Genomic DNA, 8,401 nt, shown 5'->3' with positions numbered 1-8,401 from the left:
CCTATGACAAAATGGAAAACCGCAGGAGTGTGAGGAGACCTCAAAGTGGCACATGGCAGAGTGGGAGCAATGGGAGGCGGTACAGGGACCCATGTCACACTGTGGGCTCAGCAGCAGCGTGACCAGGCGGTACGGGGGCCCATGGCCGTTTTGGGGCCTGGCAGCACCTATGGGAGGCCTGTAATCTGCCAGCAACCTATGACAAAATGGAAAACCGCAGGAGTGTGAGGAGACCTCAAAGTGGCACATGGCAGAGTGGGAGCAATGGGAGGCGGTACAGGGACCCATGTCACACTGTGGGCTCAGCAGCAGCGTGACCAGGCGGTACGGGGGCCCATGGCAGATTTGGGACCTGGCAGCACCTATGGGAGGCCTGTAATCTGCCAGCAACCTATGACAAAATGGAAACCAGCAGGAGTGTGAAGAGACCTGAAAGTGGCACATGGCAGAGTGGGAGCAATGGGAGGCGGTACAGGGACCCATGACACACTGTGGACCCAGCAGCAGCGTGACCAGGCGGTACGGGGGCCCATGGCAGATTTGGGGCCTGGCAGCACCTATGGGAGGCCTGTAATCTGCCAGCAACCTATGACAAAATGGAAACCAGCAGGAGTGTGAGGAGACCTAAAAGTGGCACATGGCAGAGTGGGAGCAATGGGAGGCGGTACAGGGACCCATGTCACACTGTGGACCCAGCAGCAGCGTGACCAGGCGGTACGGGGGCCCATGGCAGATTTGGGGCCTGGCAGCACCTATGGGAGGCCTGTAATCTGCCAGCAACCTATGACAAAATGGAAACCAGCAGGAGTGTGAGGAGACCTGAAAGTGGCACATGGCAGAGTGTGGTGATGGAAAAAGCAGCAACGGGAGGCGGTACAGGGACCCATGTCACACTGTGGACCCAGCAGCAGCGTGACCAGGCGGTACAGGGGCCCATGGCAGATTTGGGGCCTGGCAGCACCTATGGGAGGCCTGTAATCTGCCAGCAACCTATGACAAAATGGAAACCAGCAGGAGTGTGAGGAGACCTGAAAGTGGCACATGGCAGAGTGTGGTGATGGAAACAGCAGCAATGGGAGGCGGTACAGGGACCCATGTCACACTGTGGACCCAGCAGCAGCGTGACCAGGCGGTACGGGGGCCCATGGCAGATTTGGGGCCTGGCAGCACCTATGGGAGGCCTGTAATCTGCCAGCAACCTATGACAAAATGGAAACCAGCAGGAGTGTGCGGAGACCTGAAAGTGGCACATGGCAGAGTGTGGTGATGGAAACAGCAGCAATGGGAGGCGGTACAGGGACCCATGTCACACTGTGGACCCAGCAGCAGCGTGACAAGGCGGTACGGGGGCCCATGGCAGATTTGGGGCCTGGCAGCACCTATGGGAGGCCTGTAATCTGCCAGCAACCTATGACAAAATGGAAACCAGCAGGAGTGTGAGGAGACCTGAAAGTGGCACATGGCAGAGTGTGGTGATGGAAACAGCAGCAATGGGAGGCGGTACAGGGACCCATGTCACACTGTGGACCCAGCAGCAGCGTGACCAGGCGGTACAGGGGCCCATGGCAGATTTGGGGCCTGGCAGCACCTATGGGAGGCCTGTAATCTGCCAGCAACCTATGACAAAATGGAAACCAGCAGGAGTGTGAGGAGACCTGAAAGTGGCACATGGCAGAGTGTGGTGATGGAAACAGCAGCAATGGGAGGCGGTACAGGGACCCATGTCACACTGTGGACCCAGCAGCAGCGTGACCAGGCGGTACAGGGGCCCATGGCAGATTTGGGGCCTGGCAGCACCTATGGGAGGCCTGTAATCTGCCAGCAACCTATGACAAAATGGAAACCAGCAGGAGTGTGCGGAGACCTGAAAGTGGCACATGGCAGAGTGTGGTGATGGAAACAGCAGCAATGGGAGGCGGTACAGGGACCCATGTCACACTGTGGACCCAGCAGCAGCGTGACAAGGCGGTACGGGGGCCCATGGCAGATTTGGGGCCTGGCAGCACCTATGGGAGGCCTGTAATCTGCCAGCAACCTATGACAAAATGGAAACCAGCAGGAGTGTGAGGAGACCTGAAAGTGGCACATGGCAGAGTGTGGTGATGGAAACAGCAGCAATGGGAGGCGGTACAGGGACCCATGTCACACTGTGGACCCAGCAGCAGAGTGACCAGGCGGTACGGGGGCCCATGGCAGATTTGGGGCCTGGCAGCACCTATGGGAGGCCTGTAATCTGCCAGCAACCTATGACAAAATGGAAACCAGCAGGAGTGTGAGGAGACCTGAAAGTGGCACATGGCAGAGTGGGAGCAATGGGAGGCGGTACAGGGACCCATGTCACACTGTGGACCCAGCAGCAGCGTGACCAGGCGGTACGGGGGCCCATGGCAGATTTGGGGCCTGGCAGCACCTATGGGAGGCCTGTAATCTGCCAGCAACCTATGACAAAATGGAAACCAGCAGGAGTGTGAGGAGACCTGAAAGTGGCACATGGCAGAGTGGGAGCAATGGGAGGCGGTACAGGGACCCATGTCACACTGTGGACCCAGCAGCAGCGTGACCAGGCGGTACGGGGGCCCATGGCAGATTTGGGGCCTGGCAGCACCTATGGGAGACCTGTAATCTGCCAGCAACCTATGACAAAATGGAAACCAGCAGGAGTGTGAGGAGACCTGAAAGTGGCACATGGCAGAGTGGGAGCAATGGGAGGCGGTACAGGGACCCATGACACACTGTGGACCCAGCAGCAGCGTGACCAGGCGGTACGGGGGCCCATGGCAGATTTGGGGCCTGGCAGCACCTATGGGAGGCCTGTAATCTGCCAGCAACCTATGACAAAATGGAAACCAGCAGGAGTGTGAGGAGACCTGAAAGTGGCACATGGCAGAGTGGGAGCAATGGGAGGCGGTACAGGGACCCATGACACACTGTGGACCCAGCAGCAGCGTGACCAGGCGGTACGAAGGGCCCATGGCAGATTTGGGGCCTGGCAGCACCTATGGGAGGCCTGTAATCTGCCAGCAACCTATGACAAAATGGAAACCAGCAGGAGTGTGCGGAGACCTGAAAGTGGCACATGGCAGAGTGTGGTGATGGAAACAGCAGCAATGGGAGGCGGTACAGGGACCCATGTCACACTGTGGACCCAGCAGCAGCGTGACCAGGTGGTACGGGGGCCCATGGCAGATTTGGGGCCTGGCAGCACCTATGGGAGGCCTGTAATCTGCCAGCAACCTATGACAAAATGGAAACCAGCAGGAGTGTGAGGAGACCTGAAAGTGGCACATGGCAGAGTGTGGTGATGGAAACAGCAGCAATGGGAGGCGGTAGAGGGACCCATGTCACACTGTGGACCCAGCAGCAGCGTGACAAGGCGGTACGGGGGCCCATGGCAGATTTGGGGCCTGGCAGCACCTATGGGAGGCCTGTAATCTGCCAGCAACCTATGACAAAATGGAAACCAGCAGGAGTGTGCGGAGACCTGAAAGTGGCACATGGCAGAGTGTGGTGATGGAAACAGCAGCAATGGGAGGCGGTACAGGGACCCATGTCACACTGTGGACCCAGCAGCAGCGTGACCAGGCGGTACGGGGGCCCATGGCAGATTTGGGGCCTGGCAGCACCTATGGGAGGCCTGTAATCTGCCAGCAACCTATAACAAAATGGAAACCAGCAGGAGGGTGAGGAGACCTGAAAGTGGCACATGGCAGAGTGGGAGCAATGGGAGGTGGTACAGGGACCCATGTCACACTGTGGACCCAGCAGCAGCGTGACCAGGCGGTACGGGGGCCCATGGCAGATTTGGGGCCTGGCAGCACCTATGGGAGGCCTGTAATCTGCCAGCAACCTATGACAAAATGGAAACCAGCAGGAGTGTGAGGAGACCTGAAAGTGGCACATGGCAGAGTGTGGTGATGGAAACAGCAGCAATGGGAGGCGGTACAGGGACCCATGTCACACTGTGGACCCAGCAGCAGCGTGACCAGGCGGTACGGGGGCCCATGGCAGATTTGGGGCCTGGCAGCACCTATGGGAGGCCTGTAATCTGCCAGCAACCTATGACAAAATGGAAACCAGCAGGAGTGTGCGGAGACCTGAAAGTGGCACATGGCAGAGTGTGGTGATGGAAACAGCAGCAATGGGAGGCGGTACAGGGACCCATGACACACTGTGGACCCAGCAGCAGCGTGACAAGGCGGTACGGGGGCCCATGGCAGATTTGGGGCCTGGCAGCACCTATGGGAGGCCTGTAATCTGCCAGCAACCTATGACAAAATGGAAACCAGCAGGAGTGTGAGGAGACCTGAAAGTGGCACATGGCAGAGTGTGGTGATGGAAACAGCAGCAATGGGAGGCGGTACAGGGACCCATGTCACACTGTGGACCCAGCAGCAGCGTGACCAGGCGGTACGGGGGCCCATGGCAGATTTGGGGCCTGGCAGCACCTATGGGAGGCCTGTAATCTGCCAGCAACCTATGACAAAATGGAAACCAGCAGGAGTGTGAGGAGACCTGAAAGTGGCACATGGCAGAGTGTGGTGATGGAAACAGCAGCAATGGGAGGCGGTACAGGGACCCATGTCACACTGTGGACCCAGCAGCAGCGTGACCAGGCGGTACGGGGGCCCATGGCAGATTTGGGGCCTGGCAGCACCTATGGGAGGCCTGTAATCTGCCAGCAACCTATGACAAAATGGAAACCAGCAGGAGTGTGCGGAGACCTGAAAGTGGCACATGGCAGAGTGTGGTGATGGAAACAGCAGCAATGGGAGGCGGTACAGGGACCCATGACACACTGTGGACCCAGCAGCAGCGTGACAAGGCGGTACGGGGGCCCATGGCAGATTTGGGGCCTGGCAGCACCTATGGGAGGCCTGTAATCTGCCAGCAACCTATGACAAAATGGAAACCAGCAGGAGTGTGAGGAGACCTGAAAGTGGCACATGGCAGAGTGTGGTGATGGAAACAGCAGCAATGGGAGGCGGTACAGGGACCCATGTCACACTGTGGACCCAGCAGCAGCGTGACCAGGCGGTACGGGGGCCCATGGCAGATTTGGGGCCTGGCAGCACCTATGGGAGGCCTGTAATCTGCCAGCAACCTATGACAAAATGGAAACCAGCAGGAGTGTGAGGAGACCTGAAAGTGGCACATGGCAGAGTGGGAGCAATGGGAGGCGGTACAGGGACCCATGTCACACTGTGGACCCACCAGCAGCGTGACCAGGCGGTACGGGGGCCCATGGCAGATTTGGGGCCTGGCAGCACCTATGGGAGGCCTGTAATCTGCCAGCAACCTATGACAAAATGGAAACCAGCAGGAGTGTGAGGAGACCTGAAAGTGGCACATGGCAGAGTGGGAGCAATGGGAGGCGGTACAGGGACCCATGTCACACTGTGGACCCAGCAGCAGCGTGACCAGGCGGTACGGGGGCCCATGGCAGATTTGGGGCCTGGCAGCACCTATGGGAGGCCTGTAATCTGCCAGCAACCTATGACAAAATGGAAACCAGCAGGAGTGTGAGGAGACCTGAAAGTGGCACATGGCAGAGTGGGAGCAATGGGAGGCGGTACAGGGACCCATGACACACTGTGGACCCAGCAGCAGCGTGACCAGGCGGTACGGGGGCCCATGGCAGATTTGGGGCCTGGCAGCACCTATGGGAGGCTGTAATCTGCCAGCAACCTATGACAAAATGGAAACCAGCAGGAGTGTGAGGAGACCTGAAAGTGGCACATGGCAGAGTGGGAGCAATGGGAGGCGGTACAGGGACCCATGACACACTGTGGACCCAGCAGCAGCGTGACCAGGCGGTACGAAGGGCCCATGGCAGATTTGGGGCCTGGCAGCACCTATGGGAGGCCTGTAATCTGCCAGCAACCTATGACAAAATGGAAACCAGCAGGAGTGTGCGGAGACCTGAAAGTGGCAAATGGCAGAGTGTGGTGATGGAAACAGCAGCAATGGGAGGCGGTACAGGGACCCATGTCACACTGTGGACCCAGCAGCAGCGTGACCAGGCGGTACGGTGGCCCATGGCAGATTTGGGGCCTGGCAGCACCTATGGGAGGCCTGTAATCTGCCAGCAACCTATGACAAAATGGAAACCAGCAGGAGTGTGAGGAGACCTGAAAGTGGCACATGGCAGAGTGTGGTGATGGAAACAGCAGCAATGGGAGGCGGTACAGGGACCCATGTCACACTGTGGACCCAGCAGCAGCGTGACCAGGCGGTACGGGGGCCCATGGCAGATTTGGGGCCTGGCAGCACCTATGGGAGGCCTGTAATCTGCCAGCAACCTATGACAAAATGGAAACCAGCAGGAGTGTGCGGAGACCTGAAAGTGGCACATGGCAGAGTGTGGTGATGGAAACAGCAGCAATGGGAGGCGGTACAGGGACCCATGTCACACTGTGGACCCAGCAGCAGCGTGACCAGGCGGTATGGGGGCCCATGGCAGATTTGGGGCCTGGCAGCACCTATGGGAGGCCTGTAATCTGCCAGCAACCTATAACAAAATGGAAACCAGCAGGAGTGTGAGGAGACCTGAAAGTGGCACATGGCAGAGTGGGAGCAATGGGAGGTGGTACAGGGACCCATGTCACACTGTGGACCCAGCAGCAGCGTGACCAGGCGGTACGGGGGCCCATGGCAGATTTGGGGCCTGGCAGCACCTATGGGAGGCCTGTAATCTGCCAGCAACCTATGACAAAATGGAAACCAGCAGGAGTGTGAGGAGACCTGAAAGTGGCACATGGCAGAGTGTGGTGATGGAAACAGCAGCAATGGGAGGCAGTACAGGGACCCATGTCACACTGTGGACCCAGCAGCAGCGTGACCAGGCGGTACGGGGGCCCATGGCAGATTTGGGGCCTGGCAGCACCTATGGGAGGCCTGTAATCTGCCAGCAACCTATGACAAAATGGAAACCAGCAGGAGTGTGCGGAGACCTGAAAGTGGCACATGGCAGAGTGTGGTGATGGAAACAGCAGCAATGGTATCGGTACAGGGACCCATGTCACACTGTGGACCCAGCAGCAGCGTGACCAGGCGGTACGGGGGCCCATGGCAGATTTGGGGCCTGGCAGCACCTATGGGAGGCCTGTAATCTGCCAGCAACCTATGACAAAATGGAAACAAGCAGGAGTGTGAGGAGACCTGAAAGTGGCACATGGCAGAGTGTGGTGATGGAAACAGCAGCAATGGGAGGCGGTACAGGGACCCATGTCACACTGTGGACCCAGCAGCAGCGTGACCAGATGGTACGGGGGCCCATGGCAGATTTGGGGCCTGGCAGCACCTATGGGAGGCCTGTAATCTGCCAGCAGCCTATGACAAAATGGAAACCAGCAGGAGTGTGAGGAGACCTGAAAGTGGCACATGGCAGAGTGGGAGCAATGGGAGGCGGTACAGGGACCCATGTCACACTGTGGACCCAGCAGCAGCGTGACCAGGCGGTACGGGGGCCCATGGCAGATTTGGGGCCTGGCAGCACCTATGGGAGGCCTGTAATCTGCCAGCAACCTATGACAAAATGGAAACCAGCAGGAGTGTGAGGAGACCTGAAAGTGGCACATGGCAGAGTGGGAGCAATGGGAGGCGGTACAGGGACCCATGACACACTGTGGACCCAGCAGCAGCGTGACCAGGCGGTACGGGGGCCCATGGCAGATTTGGGGCCTGGCAGCACCTATGGGAGGCCTGTAATCTGCCAGCAACCTATGACAAAATGGAAACCAGCAGGAGTGTTCGGAGACCTGAAAGTGGCACATGGCAGAGTGTGGTGATGGAAACAGCAGCAATGGGAGGCGGTACAGGGACCCATGTCACACTGTGGACCCAGCAGCAGCGTGACCAGGCGGTACGAGGGCCCATGGCAGATTTGGGGCCTGGCAGCACCTATGGGAGGCCTGTAATCTGCCAGCAAAATATGACAAAATGGAAACCAGCAGGAGTGTGAGGAGACCTGAAAGTGGCACATGGCAGAGTGGGAGCAATGGGAGGTGGTACAGGGACCCATGTCACACTGTGGACCCAGCAGCAGCGTGACCAGGCGGTACGGGGCCCATGGCAGATTTGGGGCCTGGCAGCACCTATGGGAGGCCTGTAATCTGCCAGCAACCTCTGACAAAATGGAAACCAGCAGGAATGTGAGGAGACCTGAAAGTGGCACATGGCAGAGTGTGGTGATGGAAACAGCAGCAATGGGAGGCGGTACAGGGACCCATGTCACACTGTGGACCCAGCAGCAGCGTGACCAGGCGGTACGAAGGGCCCATGGCAGATTTGGGGCCTGGCAGCACCTATGGGAGGCCTGTAATCTGCCAGCAACCTATGACAAAATGGAAACCAGCAGGAGTGTTCGGAGACCTGAAAGTGGCACATGGCAGAGTGTGGTGAT

The sequence above is a fragment of the Staurois parvus genome, unplaced genomic scaffold, assembly GCF_062004578.1.
Source record: "Staurois parvus isolate SC_StPar_1 unplaced genomic scaffold, SC_StPar_1.0 ptg000860l, whole genome shotgun sequence".
NCBI classification, from domain to species: Eukaryota; Metazoa; Chordata; class Amphibia; order Anura; family Ranidae; genus Staurois; species Staurois parvus.
This window is presented reverse-complemented; position numbering follows the sequence as displayed.